This window comes from Coregonus clupeaformis, unplaced genomic scaffold, assembly GCF_020615455.1.
Source record: "Coregonus clupeaformis isolate EN_2021a unplaced genomic scaffold, ASM2061545v1 scaf0105, whole genome shotgun sequence".
NCBI lineage: Eukaryota > Metazoa > Chordata > Actinopteri > Salmoniformes > Salmonidae > Coregonus > Coregonus clupeaformis.
In genome coordinates, this window is record NW_025533560.1 from 465,465 (window position 1) to 480,000 (window position 14,536).

General features: G+C 46.0%; 1 protein-coding gene across 1 annotated transcript in view; it reads left to right on the plus strand.

Annotated features, from left to right (window-relative positions):
- The window catches only part of ak5 (adenylate kinase 5), a 204,959-nt gene that overhangs the window by 126,793 nt on the left and 63,630 nt on the right, over nucleotides 1–14,536 (plus strand). The window lies entirely within an intron of this gene.

The following is a 14,536-nucleotide window of genomic DNA, read 5'->3' on the forward strand; positions in this document are numbered from 1 at the left end:
AAGGGAAATTGACAGTTATTTTGTGTTTCTTCCATTTGCGAATTATCGCACCAACTGTTGTCACCTTCTCACCAAGCTGCTTGGCGATGGTCTTGTAGCCCATTCCAGCCTTTTGTAGGTCTACAATCTTGTCCCTGACATCCTTGGAGAGCTCTTTGGTCTTGGCCATGGTGGAGAGTTTGGAATCTGATTGATTGATTGCTTCTGTGGACAGGTGTCTTTTATACAGGTAACAAACTGAGATTAGGAGCATTCCTTTTAAGAGGCATTCAGGCCAAAGAGTTCAATCTTGGCTTCATCAGACCAGAGAATCTTGTCTCTCATGGTCTGAGAGTCCTTTAGGTGCCTTTTGGCAAACTCCAAGCAGGCTGTCATGTGCCTTTTACTGAGGAGTGGCTTCCGTCTGGCCACTCTACCATAAAGGCCTGATTGGTGGAGTGCTGCAGAGATGGTTGTCCTTCTGGAAGGTTCTCCCATCTCCACAGAGGAACTCTAGAGCTCTGTCAGAGTGACCATTGGGTTCTTGGTCACCTCCCTGACCAAGGCCCTTCTCCCCGATTGGCCAGGTTGGCCGGGGCGGCCAGCTATAGGAAGAGTCTTGGTGGTTCCAAACTTCTTCCATTTAAGAATGATGGAGGCCACTGTGTTCTTGGGGACCTTCAATGCTGCAGACATTTTTTGGTACCCTTCCCCAGATCTGTGCCTCGACACAATCCTGTCTCAGAGCTCTACGGACAATTCCTTCAACCTCATGGCTTGGTTTTTGCTCTGACATGCACTGTCAACTGTGGGACCTTATATAGACGGGTGTGTGCCTTTCCAAATCATGTCCAATCAATTGAATTTACTACAGGTGGACTCAAGGATGATCAGTGGAAACAGGATGCACCGGAGCTCAATTTTTGAGTCTCCTAGGCAAAGGGTCTGAATACTTATCTAAATAAGGTATTTCTGTTTTTATACATTTGCAATGGCAAGCCAGACAAAATAAAACATGCTTGTTTATATAATGAATATGAGTTTGGGGGGCTAAAATTATTAAATATTAAAGCATTAAACCTCTCACTAAAAGCATCAGTCATACAAAAGTTATACTTAAACAGAATGTTCTGTATATGGGGCATACAACCATCTCAGCGCTGCAGATTTTGCCACGAAGACACAGAATCATTAGATCACTTATTTTGGTATTGCCCCTATGCAGCTTTTTTCTGATCACAGGTTCAGGAATGGCTGTAAAATCACAACATTTATCTCAAATTAACCATACAAATAGCACTGTTGGGAGATTTGGAAACCATAGTCAATCAATCAACAATATAATACTTTTAGTAAAAATAATTATCTTTAACTTACAATCTGTAGATACTATGCGATTAGACAGGTTCAGAATGTATGTGAAACATCACAGTTTTTAGGTGTATGTATGTAGAATGTAACAACAAAAGAAAAAGCTGTTAAAACAACGTTTATTTTTGTCCTCCGAAGAGGGGGGAACTTGATATGAAAACGTATAAAATAAAGAAGATAATGTTGCCATGAGCGGATGGGATAGGGTAGGATGGGATAGGGTAGGATGGGGTAGGATGGGATAGGGTAGGATGGGATAGGGTAGGATGGGGTAGGATGGGATAGGGTAGGACGGGCTAGGGTAGGGTAGGATGGGATAGGATGGGATAGGGTAGGATGGGATAGGGTAGGATTGGATAGGGTAGGATGGGATAGGGTAGGATGGGATGGGATAGGATGGGATGGGATAGGGTAGGATAGGATGGGATAGGGTAGGTAGGATAGGGTAGGATGGGATAGGGTAGGTAGGATAGGGTAGGATGGGCTAGGGTAGGATGGGATAGGGTAGGTAGGATAGGGTAGGATGGGATAGGGTAGGATGGGCTAGGGTAGGATAGGGTTGGATAGGATGGGATAGGATGGGATAGGGTAGGGTAGGTAGGTAGGATGGGATAGGGTAGGATGGGGTAGGGTAGGATGGGCTAGGATAGGATGGGATGGGGTAGGGTGGGATGGGATGGGATAGGGTAGGGTGGGATAGGATGGGATAGGGTAGGATGGGATAGGGTAGGATGGGATAGGATGGAATAGGGTAGGATGGGCTAGGGTTGGGTGGGGTAGGGTAGGGTGGGGTAGGATGGGATGGGATAGGGTAGGATGGGATGAACTTGAATGTCCTTGAGGGTGACATACAGTGGGTTTTACACAGAGTACTGCTGTATATAAAATAAACACTGTACGTTACACGCTCAACATAATGCATACATGCTTCACTCTGCTGCAACGTGATAGATGCAGGACCAAAGCAGTTATGTTAGGCTTGTGCCCCATACTCGTATTTGTTGCGGAAGTCTGACTGACCATTGGCTGTTTACTAAGTGAATCGCTGAATATACCTTTAAAACTGCTCCATAATATTAATGCAGATTCATGGAATTCCTGCCTGACTACATTGCAGATGTTGCATTGCATCAACCAATGGTTGTGTGCCATGTCATCGACTGCACAGTCGGGCATTAGATTGCTGTGTGGTTAAACACCTATCCAAGCATTGTAAGATCTTGCAGGGGTCGCAATCTAGTCAGGCAGGAATGCCACCAATGTCTGGCTCCCTTACCAAGCCCACAACTATGTTGGCTGGGAGTTAGGAGCAGAGAGAGGAAGGAGTCGGTAGCCGAGAGAGGAAGGAGTCGGTAGCCGAGAGAGGAAGGAGTCGGTAGCCGAGAGAGGAAGGAGTCGGTCTTTGCAGCGTTGTGTGTTTGAGCTACATACTTCTGTTTGTGAGACAAGGGCGGTTTTTGCTTTGGCAGACCTTATTTTTTGTATTGACATTTGTCAATAAAACTCATGAATGAAACTGTTTATGCCAAATTGTTTTGTGTTCTACTTGTAGCCCTGGTTATCCTGAAAATAAAATGGTAATTGTGAGGCTAAATATAAGGGCTGGACATGCAGATAAATGAAAGTCAGATCAATGAAAAGCCCTTTTTCTTTCCCATCATCAAGCATCAAACCGAGCTTTGCTTTACACACACCCACACACATCGGGTCAGTCACTCAAACAGCTCTGTACTGAACACAGTAGGATGATGAAGAATTACTCAGCTGCCTGTAGGAGAGGGAGGGAGGGGGGAGGGAGGGAGGGAGGGAGGGAGGGAGGGAGGGAGGGAGGGAGGGAGGGAGGGAGGGAGGGAGGGGAGGGAGATTGGATTTTCGCTGAGTGAATAATGTTCAGGCTGAAGCTCCTGGAACCATAAAAGTAATAGACAACAATAGCAGCAGAGCATCACAGCCTCTTTGGCCCCCTGCGCCATGGCTTCCCCTGTGCAGCAGAGCATCACAGCCTCTTTGGCCCCCTGCGCCATGGCTTCCCCTGTGCAGCAGAGCATCACAGCCTCTTTGGCCCCCCTGCGCCATGGCTTCCCCTGTGCAGCAGAGCATCACAGCCTCTTTGGCCCCCTGCGCCATGGCTTCCCCTGTGCAGCAGAGCATCACAGCCTCTTTGGCCCCCTGCGCCATGGCTTCCCCTGTGCAGCAGAGCATCACAGCCTCTTTGGCCCCTTGCGCCATGGCTTCCCCTGTGCAGCAGAGCATCACAGCCTCTTTGGCCCCCTGCGCCATGGCTTCCCCTGTGCAGCAGAGCATCACAGCCTCTTTGGCCCCTTGCGCCATGGCTTCCCCTGTGCAGCAGAGCATCACAGCCTCTTTGGCCCCCTGCGCCATGGCTTCCCCTGTGCAGCAGAGCATCACAGCCTCTTTGGCCCCTTGCGCCATGGCTTCCCCTGTGCAGCAGAGCATCACAGCCTCTTTGGCCCCTTGCGCCATGGCTTCCCCTGTGCAGCAGAGCATCACAGCCTCTTTGGCCCCTTGCGCCATGGCTTCCCCTGTGCAGAAGTCATCACAGCCTCTTTGGCCCCCTGCGCCATGGCTTCCCCTGTGCAGAAGTCATCACAGCCTCTTTGGCCCCCTGCGCCATGGCTTCCCCTGTGCAGAAGTCATCACAGTACAGCACCCTTTAAATATAAAAAAAATAACACTGCACGGAATAAGTACTAAAAGAAGCTCCTCAAGGACAATCCAGAGACACTATTTGCTGACTGCTACAAAGAGGGGAACGTAAGCAACTTAATTTCCTACACAGACCATCCCCTGGCATGACACAGTGGTATAAGAGCACACTACCCCTATGTCAAGAGAGAGGGTATTGGCCCAGGGGGGGGGGGAACTCAGAATACTAGACATTGAGGAAATTGAAACAACCTCTGTCAACGTGTACAAGGCTGGAACAGTAATGGTGCAGGGAAACCGGGACTCAAAGCGAGAGCACAGCAGGAGCATCTTGATCCCGAGCTAATCCTGATCCTGAGCTAATCCTGATCCTGAGCTAATCCTGATCCTGAGCTAATCCTGAGCTAAATCTAATCACACCCCCACCTGAAACTGCCACGCAGACGAGCAGCCCCCCATTACTGAACAGACCCAGGTCCCACAACTGCACTCCTCCTCCATTGCAGAGAGAGAGATACATTCACAGAGCAGGAGAGAGATGGAGCTCAGAGAGCTAGTCCACACACTTCAGACAGCACAGACCCACAAAACAGACCAGCACAGACCCACAAAACAGACCAGCACAGACCCACAAAACAGACCAGCACAGACCCACAAAACAGACAGCACAGACCCACAAAACAGACCAGCACAGACCCACAAAACAGACCAGCACAGACCCACAAAACAGACCAGCACAGACCCACAAAACAGACCAGCACAGACCCACAAAACAGACCAGCACAGCAACCCCCCCCCCCCCCCCCCCCCCCAACAAGGCCCAGAGGGCTGAAGGGGGAGATGGATGGCTGTCTGGGAGAACTGGCTGCACTCTGGACTGAGGTGACAAAACGAGAGAGAGAGAGAGAGAGAGAGAGAGAGAGAGAGAGAGAGAGAGAGAGAGAGAGAGAGAGAGAGAGAGAGAGAGAGAGAGAGAGAGAGAGAGAGAGAGAGAGAGAGAGAGAGAGAGAGAGAGAGAGAGAGAGAGAGAGAGAGAGAGAGAGAGAGAGAGAGAGAGAGAGAGAGAGAGAGAGAGAGAGAGAGAGAGAGAGAGAGAGAGAGAGAGAGAGAGAGAGAGAGAGAGAGAGAGAGAGAGAGAGAGAGAGAGAGAGAGAGAGAGAGAGAGAGAGAGAGAGAGAGAGAGAGAGAGAGAGAGAGAGAGAGAGAGAGAGAGAGAGAGAGAGAGAGAGAGAGAGAGAGAGAGAGAGAGAGAGAGAGAGAGAGAGTGAGAAACACACAGTCCAGCTAACATCACTGAAGGAGGAGGTGAGAAATCTGAGGTGTGACAGAGAGCAGGACACTCCCCCAGAGAAGCCAGCGGAAACAGCCCACCTCAGACCCGGACCACAGCCTCAACACCACAGTGTGACTTGTGTAACATATGACCTTGAGGCCCAGCAGGAAAGGGTAGCCACAGCACTCAAGGGAGTGATTTGAAAGAGCCTCTTCCCCATTCCCAACTCAAGAGTTATCTCCAACCTGCTACCATACAGCGGGTAAATGCAACCATCGCCGCACCCCTCTATGACCAGGTCCACCTCGACAGAGCGACAGTCCCAGGCATCACCGCACCCCTCTATGACCAGGTCCACCTCTACAGAGCGACAGTCCCAACCATCACCGCACCCCTCTATGACCAGGTCCACCTCTACAGAGCGACAGTCCCAACCATCACCGCACCCCTCTATGACCAGGTCCACCTCTACAGAGCAACAGTCCCAGGCATCACCGCACCCCTCTATGACCAGGTCCACCTCTACAGAGCGACAGTCCCAACCATCACCGCACCCCTCTATGACCAGGTCCACCTCTACAGAGCGACAGTCCCAACCATCACCGCACCCCTCTATGACCAGGTCCACCTCTACAGAGCGACAGTCCCAACCATCACCGCACCCCTCTATGACCAGGTCCACCTCTACAGAGCGACAGTCCCAACCATCACCGCACCCCTCTATGACCAGGTCCACCTCTACAAAGCGACAGTCCCAACCTTTGCCAGAACTCTGAAAGACATCACACTCAACCGCAGCCCCAGCACCCCACCCAGACCAGCAAGACTTCCTCCCAGACCTGTGAGAACCCCCCCCCCTAAAATGTAAATGACTACATTTTTGTCATTTAGCAGACGCTCTTATCCAGAGCCACTTACAGTAGTGAGTGCATGCATTATCCAACCCCGACTACAACACTCTGCTCACAGCTAATGGTCTGAGCCTAAACCACACAATTAACAACACTGGACATTATGGAGCACGAAGCCTTCATTATCTCATCCTGGAATATCCAAGGCCTGAGGTCATCTGCCTTTAGCCTAAAGAGCAGGAACCAAGACTTCATCAAATACATTTTAAATACAGACATTGTCATCCTACAAGAAACATGGTATAGAGGAGATGGACCCACTGGTTGCCCTCTAGGTTACAGGGGGAGATCAACCATTTCCAGGCCCAGGGACATGTACTAGTCTGTGCCGACCTAAAGTGCCTTCAGAAAGTATTCACACCCCTTGACTTATTCCACATGTTGTTGTGTTACAGACTGAATTCAAAATTGATTGAATATTTTCAAAAATCTGAAGGCACTGTAAATGCCAGAACTGGACAAGAACCTGACACCCTCAGTACACAGCCAGAACTGGACAAGAACCTGACACCCTCAGTACACAGCCAGAACTGGACAAGAACCTGACACCCTCAGTACACAGTGGGACAAACACCTACACCCAATATGCCCCCCTAGACACAACTACGACATAACCAACAAAAACAGGTCACAACTCCTGCAGCTCTGTCACACGCTGTACATAGTCAATGGAAGGCTTCGAGGGGACTCCTATGGTAGGTACACCTATAGCTCATCCCTTGGCAGTAGTACTGTAGACTACTTCATCACTGACCTCTACCCAGAATCTCTCAGAGCGTTCACAGCCAGCCCACTGACACCACTATCAGACCACAGCAAAATCACAGTCTACTTGAAATACTGAATCATGATAAATCAAAGCCGAACAAACTGCATACTATTAATAAAACGCTATAGATGGAAGGAGGGTAGCAGAAAACCTAAACAGTATATTTGACCTTTCACCTTCCATATCAAATCAAAAAATGTCAAGCAGACAACCTACAAAAATGAACAACCATGAGAAATGGTTTAATGAAAAATGAAAAAACCTAAAACAGAAATTGAGAAACCTATCCAACCAAAAAAAAACAAAGACCAAGAAAACCTGAGCCCACGCCTTCACTATGGTGAAACACTGCTACTGATAGTTATGATACTAGTGCTTGTGGTAGACGTGGAACAAATACTCATAGTTGTTGTTGTGGTAGATAATAGCAGAAGAACAATATATTTTCACAAAGATGTTTACAAACCTTCAGGGAACCGAGTGGAGAAGTGACACATAGAATAGTATCAGCTAGTACCAAATGGACATTTTCTTAAACGTTAGCGCTCGTAAATTGTTTAACGTCTCAGTTCCAAGACAGGATCAGGCAGACAGAGACCTCACTCACCTATTCTCCTCTCACCTCACAGCATTGTTAAGACAGGATCAGCCAGCCAGAGACTTCACTCACCTATTCTCCTCTCACCTCACAGCATTGTTAAGACAGGATCAGGCAGACAGAACAAATGTCCCATAGCACAGTTTTAATATATGTCCTGTTATATAAGTGATTTATATAAAGGTCCCGTGTAGCTCAGTTGGTAGAGCATGGCGCTTGCAATGCCAGGGTTGTGGGTTCGATTCCCACGGGGGACCAGTATAAAAAAATAAAAAAATAATGTATGCACTCACTAACTGTAAGTCGCTCTGGATAAGAGCGTCTGCTAAATGACTAAAATGTAAATGTAAAATTTCAGCAAGTCATCCTTAGATCACCATCTATGGACTTTAGTCTTTACATGACTTGCTCTTCTCATAGCATTGTAAGTGTCACGGAGTTCTGTGTTGTTGTTTTTATCGCACTGCTTTGCTTTATCTTGGCCAGGTCGCAGTTGGAAATGAGAACCTGTTCTCAACTGGCTTCTTACCTGGTTAAATAAAGGTGCATTTTTTTTATATATATATATAATGACACTCCACCCGTCCCATACTTAACCACGTTATGGTCTCCAGCCTAAAATTAAACGTCTGAGAAGGAAGGTGCATTTAGTCTGTGGTCATTCTATCCTAGATAGTTGATAGAAGTATGTTACCAACAGAAGAAACAGGCCAATAACTAGAAAAGTAGAACAAAATGGAAAAAAATGAGAAACTAACAAGAAAAGAGACCAACACTAACAATTCGAAACAAAAACACAGAAACCAACCATGGCACTCAATATCAGCTAAACCTATAACCACCATAACAGGGTTTAGACCAGATGTTAACCTATAACCACCATAACAGGGTTTAGACCAGATGTTAACCAATAACCACCGTAACGGGGCTAGACCAGATGTTAACCAATAACCACCATAACGGGGCTAGACCAGATGTTAACCTATAACCACCATAACGGGGCTAGACCAGATGTTAACCAATAACCAACATAACGGGGCTAGACCAGCTGTTAACCTATAACCACCGTAACGGGGCTAGACCAGCTGTTAACCTATAACCACGATAACGAGTGGCGCGAGTCTCCTGAGTGGCGCAGTGGTCTAAGGCACTGCATCGCAGTGCTAGCTGTGCCACTAGAGATCCTGGTTCGAATCCAGGCTCTGTCGCCGCCGGCCGCGACCGGGAGACTCATGGGTGGCGCACAATTGGCCCAGCGTCGTCCAGGGTAGGGGAGGGAATGGCCGGCAGGGATGTAGCTCAGTTGATAGAGCATGGCGTTTGCAACGCCAGGGTTGTGGGTTCGATTCCCACGGGGGGCCAGTATAAAAAATATATATATATATATATGTATTCACTAACTGTAAGTCGCTCTGGATAAGAGCGTCTGCTAAATGACTAAAATGTAAAAGTAATAACGGGGCTAGACCAGATGTTAACCAATAACCAACATAACGGGGCTAGACCAGATGTTAACCTATAACCAACATAACGGGGCTAGACCAGCTGTTAACCAATAACCACCGTAACGGGGCTAGACCAGCTGTTAACCTATAACCACCGTAACGGGGCTAGACCAGATGTTAACCAATAACCACCGTAACGGGGCTAGACCAGATGTTAACCAATAACCACCGTAACGGGGCTAGACCAGATGTTAACCAATAACCACCATAACGGGGCTAGACCAGATGTTAACCTATAACCACCATAACGGGGCTAGACCAGATGTTAACCAATAACCACCATAACGGGGCTAGACCAGATGTTAACCAATAACCACCATAACGGGGCTAGACCAGATGTTAACCAATAACCACCATAACGGGGCTAGACCAGCTGTTAACCTATAACCACCATAACGGGGCTAGACCAGATGTTAACCAATAACCAACATAACGGGGCTAGACCAGATGTTAACCTATAACCACCATAACAGGGTTTAGACCAGATGATAACCAATAACCACCATAACGGGGCTACTATATACTGATCTACATTCATAATTCGACCCCGCCCCTCACAACAGGATAATAATCCTGTTGCAACAGGAAATGCGAAACATTACGTGGATAATAATTAATACACAACTCCGTAGGGGTTAACACGTTATTCACTAGGGCAAGTCTAGTCTGTCATTTTAAAGTGGAAACCACAAACCCTACGGAGTTGTCAGTTAGGATCACCACTTTATTTTAAGAATGTGAAATGTCAGAATAATAGTAGAGAGAATGAATTATTTCAGCTTTTATTTATTTCATCACATTCCCTGTGGGTCAGAAGTTTATATACACTCAATTAGTATTTGGTAACATTGCCTTTAAATTGTTTAACTTGGGTCAAACGTTTCGGGTAGCCTTCCACAAGCTTCCCACAATAAGTTGGGTGAATTTTGGCCCATTCCTCCTGACAGAGCTGGTGTAGCTGAGTCAGGTTTGTAGGCCACCTTGCTCGCACACGCTTTTTCAGTTCTGCCCACAAATGTTCTATAGGATTGAGGTCAGGGCTTTGTGATGGCCACTCCAATACCTTGACTTTGTTGTCCATAAGCCATTTTTCCACAACTTTGGAAGTATGCTTGGTGTCATTGTCCATTTGGAAGACCCATTTGCGACCAAGCTTTAACTTCCTGACTGATGTCTTGAGATGTTGCTTCAATATATCCACATAATTTTCCTTCCTCATGATGCCATCTATTTTGTGAAGTGCACCAGTCCCTCCTGCAGCAAAGCACCCCCACAGCATGATGCTGCCACCCCGTGCTTCACGGTTGGAATGGTGGTCTTCGGCTTGCAAGCGACCCCCTTTTTCCTCCAAACATAACGATGGTCATTATGGCCAAACAGTTCTATTTTTGTTTCATCAGACCAGAGGACATTTCTCCAAAAAGTAAGATCTTTGTCCCCATGTACAGTTGCAAACCGTAGTCTGGCTTTTTTATGGCGGTTTTGGAGTAGTGGCTTCTTCCTTTCTGAGCGGCCTTTCAGGTTATGTCGATATAGGACTCGTTTTACTGTGGATTTAGATACTTTTGTACCTGTTTCCTCCAGCATCTTCAGGTGGTTGTTCTGGGATTGATTTGCACTTTTCTCACCAAAGTACGTTAATCTCTAGGAGACAGAACCCGTCTCCTTCCTGAGCGGTATGACGGCTGCGTGGTCCCATGGTGTTTATACTTGCGTACTATTGTTTGTACAGATGAACGTGGTACCTTCAGGCATTTGGAAATTGCTCCCAAGGATGAACCAGACTTGTGGAGGTCTAGAATTTGTTTTCTGAGGTCTTGGCTGATTTCTTTTGATTTTCCCATGATGTCAAGCAAAGAGGCACTGATTTTGAAGGTAGGCCTTGAAATACATCCACAGGTACACCTCCAATTGACTCAAATGATGTCAATTAGCCTATCAGAAGCTTCTAAAGCCATGACATCATTTTCTGGAATTTTCCAAGCTGTTTAAAGGCACAGTCAACTTAGTGTATATAAACTGCTGACTCACTGGAATTGTGATACTGTGAAATAATCTGTCTGTAAACAATTGTTGGAAAAATTACTTGTGTCATGCACAAAGTAGATGTCCTAACCGACTTGCCAAAACTATAGTTTGTTAACAAGAAATTTGTGGAGTGGTTGAAAAACGAGTTTCAATGACTCCAACCAAAGTGTATGTAAACTTCCGACTTCAACTGTACATAGGACTTTATAAACGGAGAGCTGAAAGGTAGAAGGGAGATGCTTTGCAAACCACCTCGGCTTTGTCTATTGTAATAAAGTCTATCTTAATTCTACAAAAACTCTGAAATAGTTTGGTTCTTTGATCAGTATAAGGACGATTTGTCACATCAAGGCCAGGTCATCTGATGCAGCACTCCATCACTCTCCTTCTTGGTAAAATAGCCCTTACACAGCCTGGAGGTGTGATGGGTCATTGTCCTGTTGAAAAACAGATGATAGACCCACCAGATCGGATGGTGTATCGCTGCAGAATGCTGTGGTAGCCATGCTGGTTAAGTGTGCCTTGAATTCTAAATAAATCACAAACAGTGTCACCAGCAAAGCATCCCCACACCATAACACCTCCTCCGCCATGCTTCACTGTCGGAAATACACATGTTGAGATCATCTGTTCACCGACACCGCATCTCACAAAAACACGGCGGTTGGAACCAAAAATCTCAAATTTGGACTCCAGACCAAAGGACAAATTTCCACCAGTCTAATGTCCATTGCTCGTGTTTTTTGGCCCAAGCATGCCTCTTCTTCTTATTGGTGTCCTTAAGTAGTGGTTTCTTTGCAGAAATTCGACCATGAAGGCCTGATTCACACAGTCTCCTCTGAACAGTTGATGTTGAGATGTGTCTGTTACTTGACCTCTGTGAAGCATTTATTTGGGCTGCAATTTCTGAGGCTGGTAACTCTAATGAACTTATCCTCTTCAGCAGAGGTAACTCTAGGTCTTCCATTCCTGTGGTGGTCCTCATGAGAGCCAGTTTCATCATAGCGCTTGATGGTTTTTGGGACTGCACTTGAAGAAACTTTCAAAGTTCTTGAAATGTTCCGTATTGACTGACCTTCATGTCTTAAAGTAATGATGGACTGTTTCTCTTTGCTTGTTTGAGCTGTTCTTGCCATAATATGGACTTGGTCTTTTACCAAATAGGGCTATCTTCTGTATACCCCCCCTATGACAGAAAATACATTGTACGGTTATGGCGGAATGGAAAATGCCAGCCACAGCCACCAGGAGGCATTTTTGCGATGGTTCCATATCTGAAAATGTTCAGGGCCCCAAACTATACAAGTGTACCAAGTTTCATGCTTTTATGAAAAAGTGAAAGTATCACCTAAAATGTGGCACATATGGCCTGGACTAAAAGAGAAAACACATCAAACAGAATACAGATCAAAGCAGTAGATTACAGACGGTTATGGAAGCTAAAGGTCTGGGAAACAGAGTCAATATTCCACTATAAACAGACTATTAGCAGCTGTTCAAAACACCCTTGGCTGTGGGGTGGGGCGAATCTGTTTTGATGTAATATCTTTGAGAAATTAATGAATGAAAATGTACATGATCTGATTTGACAAAATGTATTTGTTTGTTTTTACTTTGAAATAAATATATATTCCCAAAATAAACGTAGCCTGGCCTGCGTCCCAAATGGCACCCTATTCCCTATATAGTGCACTACTTTAGACCAGAGAATGGCACCCTATTCCCATATAGTGCACTACTTTAGACTCAGAGAATGGCACCCTATTCCCTATATAGTGCACTACTTTAGACCAGAGAATGGCACCCTATTCCCTATATAGTGCACTACTTTAGACCAGAGAATGGCACCCTATTCCTATATAGTGCACTACTTTAGACCAGAGAATGGCACCTATTCCCATATAGTGCACTACTTTAGACCAGAGAATGACACCTATTCCCTATATAGTGCACTACTTTTGTGGCATTATGTTGCTCTGGCCAAAAATGTGTACACTATTTCGAAACAGATACATAGATAGTGCACTATAAGGAATAGGGTACATAGATAGTGTTCTATAAGGAATAGGGTGCATAGATAGTGCTCTATAAGGAATAGGGTGCATAGATAGTGTTCTATAAGGAATAGGGTGCATAGATAGTGTTCTATAAGGAATAGGGTGCATAGATAGTGCTCTATAAGGAATAGGGTGCATAGATAGTGTTCTATAAGGAATAGGGTGCATAGATAGTGTTCTATAAGGAATAGGGTGCCATTTTGATTTCAGACACAACATATGGCGGAATGGAATTAGAGTCCACAACGTTCTACCTTTTTTAATTCTCTAAAAGCCTTGTTTTATAAGAATCAATACTCCACTATAACAGCCCCTTCAAAACACCCCGGGCTTCATCCCAAATGGCACCCTATTCCCTATATAGTGCACTACTTTAGACCAGAGAATGGCACCCTATTCCCTATATAGTGCACTACTGTTGACCAAGGCCCATAGTGAATAGGGTGCCATTTGGGACACAGACGGAGTCGACACCACATAAACAGACACCCTGGTGTCCATCCATCCTGAATGACACATGCTAATATATAAACCTCTGGCTAAATTAGTGCTAAAAGTTAGTGTACTTAAGCTATACACATGAGTATACAAAATATTAAGAACACCTGCTCTTTTCCATGACATAGACTGACCAGGTGAATCCAGGTGAACGCTGTGATCCCTTATTGATGTCACGCGTTAAACCCACTTCAATCTGTGTAGATGAAGGGGAGGAGACAGGTAAAAGGAGGATTTTTAAGCGTTGAGACAATTGAGACATGGATTGTGTATGTGTGCCATTCAGAGGGTGAATGGGCAAGATAAACATTTTTACGTGCCTTTGAACGGGGTATGGTACTAGGTGCCAGGCGCACCGGTTTGTGTCAAGAACTGCAACGCTTCTGGTTTTTTTCACGCTAAACATTTTCCAATGTGTATCAAGAATGGTCCACCACCCAAAGGACATCCAGCCAACTTGACACAAGTGTGGGAAGCACTGGAGTCAACATGGGCCAGCATCCCTGTGGAACGCTTGACACCTTGTAGAGTTCAAGTCAGTAATTGTACCTCTACTTCAGTGAAACGTCATTAAAGTAACAGTACCTCAACTGCAGTAGGATATTTCAGTACTCTTTCCACCCCTGTCAATCGGTGACGTCACCCGCTCTAAGACCTTGAAGTAGTTGTTTTCCTTGCTCTGCAAGAGACGCAGCTTTTGAGGAGTGACAGATAACAACGCTTCGCGGGTGACAGTTGTCGATGTGTTCAGAGGGTCCCTGATTCGAGCCCAGGATACTGTTGCATATACATTTAGATTTGACCACGGACACAACGTAAGTATCAGGGACTGGCGTCAGAGTCTACCAAGGCCTTCCTTTTGAATTACATACTGGCATCA